This window comes from Heterodontus francisci, chromosome 37 (assembly GCF_036365525.1).
Source record: "Heterodontus francisci isolate sHetFra1 chromosome 37, sHetFra1.hap1, whole genome shotgun sequence".
NCBI lineage: Eukaryota > Metazoa > Chordata > Chondrichthyes > Heterodontiformes > Heterodontidae > Heterodontus > Heterodontus francisci.
In genome coordinates this window covers 1,386,713-1,399,245 of record NC_090407.1, presented here as the reverse complement: position 1 = coordinate 1,399,245, position 12,533 = coordinate 1,386,713, and positions in this window count along the sequence as shown.

Below are 12,533 nucleotides of genomic sequence, written 5' to 3'. Positions count from 1 at the left end.
AATGGCATGCAGGTCCATGCACATCTCTGGATGGTATGCTGGGTGTGGCACTCCATGAGGGGCGCCAGGCTCTCAATGGAGGATGCTATGCACAAACATGCCAGAGACATGGCTGCACTTATGGCCTGGATGGACTCCTCGATCATCTGTGCATGAGTGCACATAACCTCTGGAAGCTGTGCTAGATGTTCACGCACCTCACACTACAGGTCCAACATCTGCCACCTTGTTGATGACACCAGAGACATGTCATCAGCCTGAAATACACCATTACCGCGCTCACCCACAGTCCTCTGAGTGGGAGTGGACTCGGCTGTCACAGCCTCCGTCAGCTGCTCAGGCGCCTCTGTGGTCTGCTCACCACATTATGATCCCTGAACTAATCGCATGTAACTATCCACTGACATGAGCATTTCTGCACTGGCGGAGGGTGCGGGGGGAAAATGTGATGGTGTACCCTCAGACATCTCCTCATCCTCCTCCTCAGAGGTGGACGGCTGACCCCTGGCCAGGGCAGCTGCCTGCTCTTGTCCTTGACCTGCGTGAGACAGAAGAGTGACAAGAGGATAACGCATATTGCATCACGTCCTTCACAGCTCTCCTAGGGCTGAATCTTGTGCAGGAGGCGGGGCTCCTGGTGCCAGGCCAAATATTTTGTGAGAACCCCACCTCTGCACTTTCTCAGGCCCCCGGACCAATCCTCCGGTCTTTGGCTGTCAAAGTTTAAAGAGGCAGGAACCCCGTCCCTTTACACACTTTTTAGGGACAGGGATTCTGCCCCCAGGAGCTGCCGGCCAATCACAGGGCTGGCACTCTCGGCAGCAGCACTGGGAGCGATGTCCTCTCATGGTATTGCAGAGGCCTTAGACTCAGGCCCAGCAATGGAACCCCAGACCAGATGTAGGTGAGGTGAGATCGCCGGGGCCAGTCCGGAAGGTCCCAGTGAAGGGGGTTGGGGTGGGAGGTCGTTCAGTCCGGGGGAGTGCTGTCCTGGAGGTGTAAAGTTGTTCCGGGGTGGGGGAGGGATCCGTCGTGAGCCACAAATTGCCCATGAAGGATGGACCCTCCCCCGAAGCCCGCAGGGAGGGTGTGTAGTTTTCCAAGGCATCCTCCCTGCGTGGTGGAGGTCCCTCTCACCATCCGCCGCTGCTAACATTCCCTTAATTGGCTGTCAATAGGCCACTTAAGGGCCTCAATTGGCCTCTGGGTGGGAAGGCCGACATCGTTCTATCCCTTCCCCGGGAAAATCGCAATCGGGAATCCCGGCGTCAGGTTTTGTAGCGGCCACTACCACTCCAATTCTCCGGTCCTCCCCGCCACGAAACCTGATGTCAGGAGCAGAAGACGATCTGGCCCCGAGTGTGGAGCTCCATGTGACCAGTGCTATGCTTTGTGCTCGCCAGAGGGTCTCTTGTGCCCATCCATCAGGCCAATCACTTTCTTGGGGCTCCACCCCCATCTCACCATCAGCTATCGACCGGCCTGCCTTCAGTCCTCCCAACTCCAGCGCTTCTTCCTCCATTGGCGAAAGGATATGATGTGCAGCCACCAAACCTGGCTTTCACCCTCATTTTGTGTGTTCTCTCCTGCAAACAGATAAATGTCCATTATTAGTTGCCTGTCAAAGCCAAGCACAATGCCTAGACTGGAGGCCGCCTGACTGTCCATTATGACCCACAGGGATGCCTCCAGCATGTGGCCACTCAGTAGCAGCAGTCCATGGAGAGGCTAGCATGCCTCTGACAGACAATACTGCTGCCTTGGCATTGCCAGTAACTGGGTGGGCATGGCCTTTCTCCCAATCTCACATTCATCCTTATCACATATAAGGCTATAAGGTTAACACTGTGTGCAGCACTTACCTTGTTGGAATGCATGAGGTCATTGACCCTCTTACGCATGTTGCCATGTGTGAGGGACGACTCCACAGCCGTTGACCTCCTCAGCGATCTCCATCCAGCCTTGCTTCATCTGCCAGGCTGGTCTCCTCCTTCCATGCCAGGGAAACAGGACCTCTCTCCTTACCTGAGCAACCTGGATTGTCCTTCCATGGTCTTGATGTGTGCCTCGGTTTCCAGGGCTCCCTCTCTGTTTTCTCCTGGGCTGCTGCCATTTATGTATGGTACCAGCGCAGCTTGTGGCATGACTTCACACTGCCCACACAGTCTCAGTATCTCCCTCACCTTGTAAAGAACAAAGAACAAAGAAAATTACAGCACAGGAACAGGCCCTTCGGCCCTCCAAGCCTGCGCCGATCCAAATCCTCTATCTAAACCTGTCTCCTATTTTCTAAGGGTCTGTATCTCTTTGCTTCCTGCCCATTCATGTATCTGTCTAGATACATCTTAAAAGACGCTATCGTGCCCGTGTCTACCACCTCCGCTGGCAACGCGTTCCAGGCACCCACCACCCTCTGCGTAAAGAACTTTCCACGCACATCCCCCCTAAACCTTTCACCTCTCACTTTGAACTCATGACTCCTCGTAATTGAATCCCCCACTCTGGGAAAAAGCTTCTTGCTATCCACCCTGTCTATACCTCTCATGATTTTGTACACCTCAATCAGGTCCCCCCTCAACCTCCGTCTTTCTAATGAAAATAATCCTAATCTACTCAACCTCTCTTCATAGCTAGCGCCCTCCATACCAGGCAACATCCTGGTGAACCTCCTCTGCACCCTCTCCAAAGCATCTACATACTTTTGGTAATGTGGCGACCAGAACTGCACGCAGTATTCCAAATGTGGCCGAACCAAAGTCTTATACAACTGTATCATGACCTGCCAACCCTTGTACTCAATACCCCGTCCGATGAAGGAAAGCATGCCGTATGCCTTCTTGACCACTCTATTGACCTGCGTTGCCACCTTCAGGGAACAATGGACCTGAACACCCAAATCTCTCTGTACATCAATTTTTCCCAGGACTTTTCCATTTATTGTATAGTTCACTCTTGAATTGGATCTTCCAAAATGCATCACCTCGCATTTGTCCTGATTGAACTCCATCTGCCATTTCTCTGCCCAACTCTCCAATCTATCTATATTCTGCTGTATTCTCTGACAGTCCCCTTCACTATCTGCTACTCCACCAATCTTAGTGTCTTCTGCAAACTTGCTAATCAGACCACCTATACTTTCCTCCAAATCATTTATGTATATCACAAACAACAGTGGTCCCAGCACGGATCCCTGTGGAACACCACTGGTCACATGTCTCCATTTTGAGAAACTCCCTTCCACTATTACTCTCTGTCTCCTGTTGCCCAGCCAGTTCTTTATCCATCTAGCTAGTACACCCTGGACCCCATGCGACTTCACTTTCTCCATCAGCCTACCATGGGGAACCTTATCAAACGCCTTACTGAAGTCCATGTATATGACATCTACAGCCCTTCCCTCATCAATCAACTTTGTCACTTCCTCAAAGAATTCTATTAAGTTGGTAAGACATGACCTTCCCTGCACAAAACCATGTTGATAACCACTGATAAGCTCATTTTCTTCCAAATGGGAATAGACCCTATCCCTCAGTATCTTCTCCAGCAGCTTCCCTACCACTGACGTCAGGCTCACCGGTCTGTCATTACCCGGATTTTCCCTGCTACCCTTCTTAAACAAGGGGACAACATTAGCAATTCTCCAGTCCTCCGGGACCTCACCCGTGTTTAAGGATGCTGCAAAGATATCTGTTAAGGCCCCAGCTATTTCCTCTCTCGCTTCCCTCAGTAACCTGGGATAGATCCCATCCGGACCTGGGGACTTGTCCACCTTAATGCCTTTTAGAATACCCAACACTTCCTCCCTCCTTATGCCGACTTGACCTGGAGTAATCAAACATCTGTCCCTAACCTCAACATCCGTCATGTCCCTCTCCTCGGTGAATACCGATGCAAAGTACTCGTTTAGAATCGCACCCATTTTCTCTGACTCCACACATAACTTTCCTCCTTTGTCCTTGAGTGGGCCAATCCTTTCTCTAGTTACCCTCTTGCTCCTTATATATGAATAAAAGGCTTTGGGATTTTCCTTAACCCTGTTTGCTAAAGATATTTCATGACCACTTTTAGCCCTCTTAATTCCTCGTTTCAGATTGGTCCTACATTCCCGATATTCTTTCAAAGCTTCGTCTTTCTTCAGATTCCTAGACCTTATGTATGCTTCCTTTTTCCTCTTAGCTAGTCTCACAATTTCACCTGTCATCCATGGTTCCCTAATCTTGCCATTTCTATCCCTCATTTTCACAGGAACATGTCTCTCCTGCACGCTAATCAACCTCTCTTTGAAAGACTCCCACATATCAAATGTGGATTTACCTTCAAACAGCTGCTCCCAATCTACATTTCCCAGCTCCTGCCGAATTTTGGTATAGTTGGCCTTCCCCCAATTTAGCACTCTTCCTTAAGGACCACTCTCGTCTTTTTCCATGCGCATTCTAAAACTTACGGAATTGTGATCACTATTCCCAAAGTAGTCCCCTACTGAAACTTCAACCACCTGGCCGGGCTCATTCCCCAACACCAGGTCCAGTATGGCCCCTTCCCGAGTTGGACTATTTACATACTGCTCTAGAAAACCCTCCTGGATGCTCCTTACAAATTCTGCTCCATCTGGACCTCTAACACGAAGTGAATCCCAGTCAATGTTGGGAAAATTAAAATCTCCTATCACCACCACCCTGTTGCTCCTACATCTTTCCATAATCTGTTTACATATTTGTACCTCTATCTCACGTTCGCTGTTGGGAGGCCTGTAGTACAGCCCCAACATTGTTACCGCACCCTTCCTATTTCAGAGTTCTGCCCATATTGCCTCACTGCTCGAGTCCTCCATAGTGCCCTCCTTCAGCACAGCTGTGATATCCTCTTTGACCAGTAATGCAACTCCTCCACCCCTTTTACCTCCCTCTCTATCCCGCCTGAAGCATCGATATCCTGGGATATTTAGTTGCCAATCATGCCCTTCCCTCAACCAAGTCTCAGTAATAGCAATAACATCATACTCCCAGGTAGTAATCCAAGCCCTAAGTTCATCTGCCTTACCTACTACACTTCTTGCATTAAAACAAATGCACCTCAGACCACCAGTCCCTTTGCATTCATCATCTGCTCCCTGCCTACTCTTTCCCTTAGTCACGCTGACCTCATTATCTAGTTCCTTACAGGGTTTAGTTACTACCTCCTTACTGTCCTGCCTACTCTTTCCCTTAGTCACGCTGACTTCATTATCTAGTTCCTTACAGGCTTTAGTTACTACCTCCTTACTGTCCACTGACTCCTCATTTGGTTCTCATCCCCCTGCCACATTAGTTTAAACCCTCCCCAACAGCGTTAGCACAAGCACCCCCAAGGACATTGGTTCCAGTCCGGCCCAGGTGTAGACCGTCTAATTTGTAATAGTCCCACCTCCCCCAGAACCGGTCCCAATGTCCCAAAAATCTGAACCCCTCCCTCCTGCACCATCTCTCAAGCCACGCATTCATCCTGACTATTCTTTCATTTCTACTCTATCACGTGGCACTGGTAGCAATCCTGAGATTACTACCTCTTAGGTCCTGCTTTTTAACTTGGCTCCTAACTCCTTAAATTCTGCTTGTAGGACCTCATCCCGTTTTTTACCTGTATCATTGGTGCCTATGTGCACAACGACAACTGGCTGTTCACCCTCCCCCTTCAGAATGTTCTGCAGCAGATCTGAGACATCCCTGACCCGTGCACCTGGGAGGCAACATACCATTCGGGAGTCTCGTTTTCGAACACAGAACCGCCTATCTACTCCCCTTACAATCGAATTCCCTATGACTATAGCCCTTCCACTCTTTTTCCCACCCTTCCGAACAGCAGAGCCAGTCACGGTGCCATGAACCTGGCTACTGCTGCCTTCCCCTGGTGAGCCATCTCCCTCAACAGTATCCAAAACGGTATACCTGTTTTGGAGGGAGATGACCGCAGGGGACACCTGCGCTGCCTTCCTGCTCTTTCTCTGCCTTTTGGTCACCCATTCCCTTTCTCCCTCAGCAATCCTAATCTGCGGTGTGACCAATTCGCTAAACGTGCTATCCACGACCTCCTCAGCATCGCAGATGCTCCAAAGTGAGTCCATCCGCAGCTCCAGAGCCATCATGCGGTCTAACAAGAGCTGCAGCTGGACACACTTCCTGCACATGAAGGAGTCAGGGACATCAGCCATGTCCCTGAGCTCCCACATTGAGCAAGAGGAGCATAACACGGTTCTGAGATCTCCTGCCATTTTTAATCTTAAGCTGAACTTCGTCTTAACTTAGATAAATGAAAAAGGAATGAAAAGTTTTTACCAATCACATGGTAAAAAAAAAGAGAAATAGAAAAAGCCTTACCTTATCTACACACCACCAAGTCCTTTTTTTTGGTTAGAGGAGCAGGGCGGGTGGGAGACACTACACGTGTAGTGTCTCGGGTTCAGAAACGGCCCAAATATATAGGCTTTTTACTTACCCAGAAGCCCCCTGGTCCGCCGAAAACAAAAGGAAATTAAGTTTAAGTTGAAACTGACCTTCCCAGCTAATCACTCGCTCGCACTCTCTGCTTCCGAATAAGCTGCTGCAATGAAACCATGGTGTGGAGTCAACTCCCCCTTGGCCCCTTTATTCCCTTCACCCATTTGATCCTGGCTGTCACATGGGACTAAGTCCTCATAATTCAGGCTCAGGCTGGGTGTTTGGGATATCGGGTTACAGGAGAGCCACCCTCCACCTAATCCATCGGCTACAGTTAATGGCTTAGTACAAAGAGGAGGAAACTCAGTCCTTTCTTTAGCTATCAATTTACTTTATTCACGTTATTGTACAATGTAAGAATAGGGCTTATGCACTTGGTTAGACAAAAGCATGCAACTCAAACTGGGTTATACAGTTAATAACAAAGCTAGCTAGAATTGATAAGCACACCCACTAGGTTCCTCTGACCTTTCCCTGACCTAGTCACAGAAAACAAAGGATAATACCCGAAAAAGGGGAGAGCTCTTTTACGTCGTCTCCGCGTTGCTGGCGCAGGGTCTTCCACTTCCGCGATGGTTGATCTCCGGAGTTTCTCGCTCGCTCTATGCCTGAGATTCTCCATACTTATTCTCTTTCTTATTTCTTCAAGCTGTGCTGTTTCTTTCCTGTTGGTTTAGGCCTGCTCACCTCGTTCGTATCTTCTCCTTATTGGCCCAGGCCCAAAGACCCCAGTATCACACCGTGTCCAAATAAGGCTCTATTCCTGTGATCTCTCCCTTGTCTTTCACATAAATTAATTAGTTCAAACTGGTTTTTACCAGCACAGGCTGAGTGTCTGAGCTCAGGTTACTTTAGTTCATGAGCTATGCAACAGTTTGTAACAGACTCTGTACTTCTTGCAGCCCCTGGTCAACATCTCCCCCCTCTTGATCCAAAGATACTTATCTTAGGATCATCAATTTTCCCTTCTCTGTGGACCATTCCTGAGAACGTCATTGTCCCCCAATGGGTGTGCTATACTATTACATACAAAAAGATACGTTTATAAAACTTAGTATATACAGTTATTTTACAGTTTTTGTTTATATTGATAACCGTTCCTTCTGTTTCATTATAGCCCCATCATCCAATCTTTGCAAAATTTCATTTTTCCACCTTCTAAGCTGATATACATTGAGTACAACAATTATTAGCGTACATAGAATCACTATGACAGCAATATGTGATACAATTCTGACCCATGGATGTATTTGAACATTAGATCCCCAATTCCAAAACTTACTCCAAAACCCTGGGTCCTGCAACAGTTCATTTGCCTTGTCGGCATGAGTTCTAATTGTTTTAGTGTGTTTATTCCATTGATGAATTATCTCTTTTTCCTCTTCTGCTATTTGTGCCCAATCCTCTGTTAGGTGTGGGTTGGGTGGTAATTCGGTGGCAATATATTCCCGTACCTCTTGATCTGTATCAGTACGTTGGATCGTGAGATTCTCCTTCATCACTATCCTCGTTATTGGCTTAGGCAGGACTTGTCCACCAACAACCAAGTCCGAGGTTACATTGTGAATGGCTACATTGTGTCCCTCCAGTGGGCACTGTTTCCATCCCTTGTTGTAATTCATAGCAGCCGTGGCTATGTTATACGTTTGCCCCACAAGGGCATATTGTAAAAAGGTCTGGTTATTAACAGGCAGAATGGACAATGAACAATTTTCATAGGTGCTGAGCCCGCAATTTGTAAGTTTCTGTCTCGTTATCTCTTCCGGACAGGCCCAGTGATTCCCCCCTTGATGACATTTTGACAAATCTACCCCTTTCTCAACACCATCCATTACAATGGCATGAGATGGTGGGTTACTTAAAGATATCCAAATACCCTTTTGGTACTTGCCCACGTTATGGACTCTCTTTAAAGGGTAGGTCAAATTGCTTCCATGTCGGGGAATATTAAACACTGCCCCAGCATAATATCTTCCTCTATCCTCATCACAGGTACCTAACACTCTGTTAGTTAAGGTCAAACTTCTGTTCCTTCGGTATACCCAATGTTTTTCCCGCGCACGCCAACCCATCCACTCCCGCATAATACAAATTGAAATCTTCTCGCTTTCCTTTGTTGGTTCGAACTATCTTGATCTGCCGAGCAAAGTTGTTTCTGGCCACGGGATAGTCTTCCCGCGTCGACACTGCTTCAGGAACGTTCATTCGTCGTGACAGCTCCGATGCGGGTTCACCTCTAGTCCCAAATATGGTCAATGCAATAGCAATGCAATGTATCACCCTCTTCATTGTGGGCTGGACCTGTAATATACAAGTGTAATTTCTGCTCTTATTTACAGTTTCTTTCTTATCCTATTTTAAATCCAGTCTCTCCATACACTGAGCCAGACTGTCTATATCTTGTTCCCAATTTGTTTCTGATGCTAACCGTCCATTTCTTCTAGCCCACTTATTTCCCCTGTTTTCTTTATTTTTCTTTCGTCTTTTCCCTCGATTTTTCCCTCTGTATGCGGACGTACAACATCAGGTTGTCTTTCAAACACCTCCACTTGGATCCGCATTTGATCCTGCTCTTGATCTCCCTGACCTTCGGTCGAAACATCGGTAGCATCAAGCATCACATGCCAACTGTGATTATCTTGTTTTTCTCCTACTAACTTTAACTGATTAATGTGATACCAGCCACTCTTATCTGGTGCCGTCAATACTTTGTATACAGATGGACTAGCTTTGTCTAATATCTCATAGGGACCGCTGAACTTTGGACTCAAGAATGAGATGGGCTGATATATTCTGATCATTACCCTTTGTCTTGGGTCCAACTCTATTGGGCTGGCTTTCGCATCAAAATAAGCCTTACTTTGCTGTCTCTTCTTTCCTTGTTGGTGAGCTGCTACATAATTTGCTTCCCTCACTGTTTCTATTAGTTGTTGCACCCATTTTTCTGATATAATACTGTCCACCTCGGGTTCGGACAAGTCCAAACCTACCAACCCCTCCATCCCTCTCATGTCCCTTCCCGTCATGAGTTTATAGGGAGTATAACCTGTTGATGAAGCTACGGTATTCCTGATTACCATCAACACATAGGGCAGAACGACCTGCAGGTTGTCTTGTGCTGCTGCACCATTTTAGCTATCATGTTTTTCAATGTCCGATTCATCCTTTCCACAATTCCACGAGACTGTGGTCTATAGGGTATGTGGAATTTCTGTTCAACCCCAAAGAAGGTCATTACATTTTGCATTACTTGGGCTGTAAAATGTGTTCCCTGATCTGATTCTATGCTTCGGGGTAAACCCCATCGAGTGAATACCCTTTCTAACAGAATTTTCGCAGTGATTTTCGCTGTATTTGTTCTGGTTGGGAAAGCTTCCACCCATTTGGTGAACGTATCTACTATTATAAGAAAGTATTTAAACCCTCCTGGAGTGGGGGGTAAGGGTCCTACATAGTCTATCTGTAAATTAGTCCAAGGCCCTTCTACTGGTCTAGTATGTCGGAGGGCCCCTTTCTTGACATTTCTATCGGGGTTATGTTGTGCACAAATCAAACAATTCTTGACGTAGTGTTCTACGTCACCTTTCATTCCAGGCCACCAGCGCACCTCCTTTATCCTTTCCAGGGAACTCTCTGTCCCTTTATGTCCCCATAAGTCATGGTACCAGTGGATTATTTGGTTTCATCCCCCCTCTGGCACAACGAATTTTCCTTCACATAAATCCACTCCGTCCTGAATATAGATCCCCTTGTACTCTTTGTATGTATCTGACTCTACTCCTTCTATCAGTTTTTTCAATTCTCCATCTTTCTTCTGCTCCTTTGTTAAATCCATGACCTTAACCTGTTTTCCTTTCTGTTCCTCAATGTCCTCAATCGGTGGCTGCCATTCCTGCCCACTAACAGCACCTTGTTTGGCTAGCGCATCCGCTTTCCTGTTCCCTTCCGGAGTAAGTTTTGAATCAGCTTTTACCTTTGTGATCCTATATCCTTTCCCCTGTGCTCCTTCAAAGATGTATCTTAATAATGGAGCCGATGGAAGGGGCTTCCCTTCCACTGAGACAAAACCTCTCGCCTCCCATAAGGGCAAATGTTCCGTGAGGCTATTACAGACATACATGCTCTCAGAATATATAACTGATCCGGGTGGGATGTATTCTGGGTGGCCAACCACATATGCGACGGCTGCTAATTCTGCCACCTGCGCGCTCATGGTTTTAGGCAATTTTAAGGCTGCGCTAAATTTTTCCTGACCATGTTCGTCTTCTACATATATCCCGCACCCAGTTTTCCTCTCGCCATCCTGAACTGATGAGGAACCATCCACAGAAATTTTTAAGTGGGGTTCTTCTTTTTCCTTTGCATCTTTGCTTTCTGTCTCCGTTGCTTTCTCCAATCCACTCCTACCCCCTCCTCTTTATTTTGATACAATTGGTCCCTTGGGATCATTTGCTATCATGACTTTACACTCATGTTTCTCTCCTTGATACACCAGGTTGTCTGCCAACATAGTGGTAGTTTTTACCCCTTTTATGCTTATGTTTCTTCCTTGCAACAATAGTGTCCACCTAGCAATTCGGTTCTGACTTACTGACCCGTCTTTGATCCTACCGTCTAATAGTAACTGTACGGGGGTATGTTCTGTCAATATTGTAAGTGGGTTCAGTCCCACTATGTAAGTAAAATACTGTACTGCCCAAAAAACTGCTAACAAATGTTTCTCGCATGTCGTATACCCCTGCTCTACCGGTGAAAGCATACGCGAGGCATACGCTACTGGTCTCAATTTCCCGTGTGTCTCCTGTAACAGAACTGCCGAGAGGCTGGTGTCTGTGGTAGCTACCTCCAATGAAAATGGCTCAGTTGGATTTGGGGTTTTCAGAGCAGGCGCAGCAGCTAGTGCCTGCTTTAAATCTGAAATGGCCTGTGTGTGTTCAGTTTTCCACTCCCACGCATCATTCTTTTTCAATAGTTCCATTAATGGGGCCGCTTTTGTAGCGAATCCATCAATGTGGTCCCTGCAATATCCCACCAAACCCAGGAAGGATCTCAACCCTTTTACATCCCTCGGGACAGGGAGTCTGCCAACTGCTACTACCCTTTGTTGGTCAATTTCTCTCTTTCCCGGTGTCGAGATCATTCCCAAGTAAGTAACCTTCTGTTTCATAACCTGTGCTTTTTAGGGTTTACTTTTAGTCCCAATTCGTGTAACAATTGTAGTAATTCACTTAGTAACCGATAATGTTCCTGTTCCATTTCAGTTTGTAGAAGTAAGTCATCTACATACTGCACCAGACATTCAGGCTTTGAGAACCTTTTTAACCCTTCCCTTAAACGTTGGTGAAATATAGATGGGGAATTATGAAATCCCTGTGGCAGGGCGGTCCATGTATATTGTTGTCCTTGGAAGGTAAACGCAAATTTATATTGGCATTCCTTCTCCAATGGAATAGACCAAAAACCGTTACTTATGTCTAAAACCGTGAACCACTGTGTGTCCTCATTTTGTTTAACTCCCGTCTCTGGGCTAGTTGCTACGGTGGGGGCCGTTAACGGGGTTACCTTATTTAATTCTCGGTAATCTATCGTTAGTCGCCAGCTACCGTCCGGTTTCCTCACCGGCCAAATAGGCGAGTTGTTAGTGGAGGCTACCGGTCTTAGTATCCCTTGTAGCAACAAACTATCACCTCTCCCACCTCCTCTTCTGCCTGTTTCAGAAAACCATACTGCTTCTGTGGTTTGGGGTCTGGACCCTGTATACACACACTCCTGGTCATTTTCCCACAATCATGTTTATGTCGAGCAAATACCACTGAATTCCGTGTGATAATTTTTTGTACTTCACGATTGCTACTCATTTCTTCTGATCTTGTCCACATTTCCCCGGTACTTCACGATTGCTACTCATTTCTTCTGATCTTGTCCACATTTCCCCGAACGTGCATATCTTATCCTGGTATTCCCCCACCGGGACGGATGTGTGATCTATACTACCCATGCCCAAGGGCATTTGCCAAATTGCGCAATTAACAGGGTCAAAACAGAGTCCCGCTTTAGCCA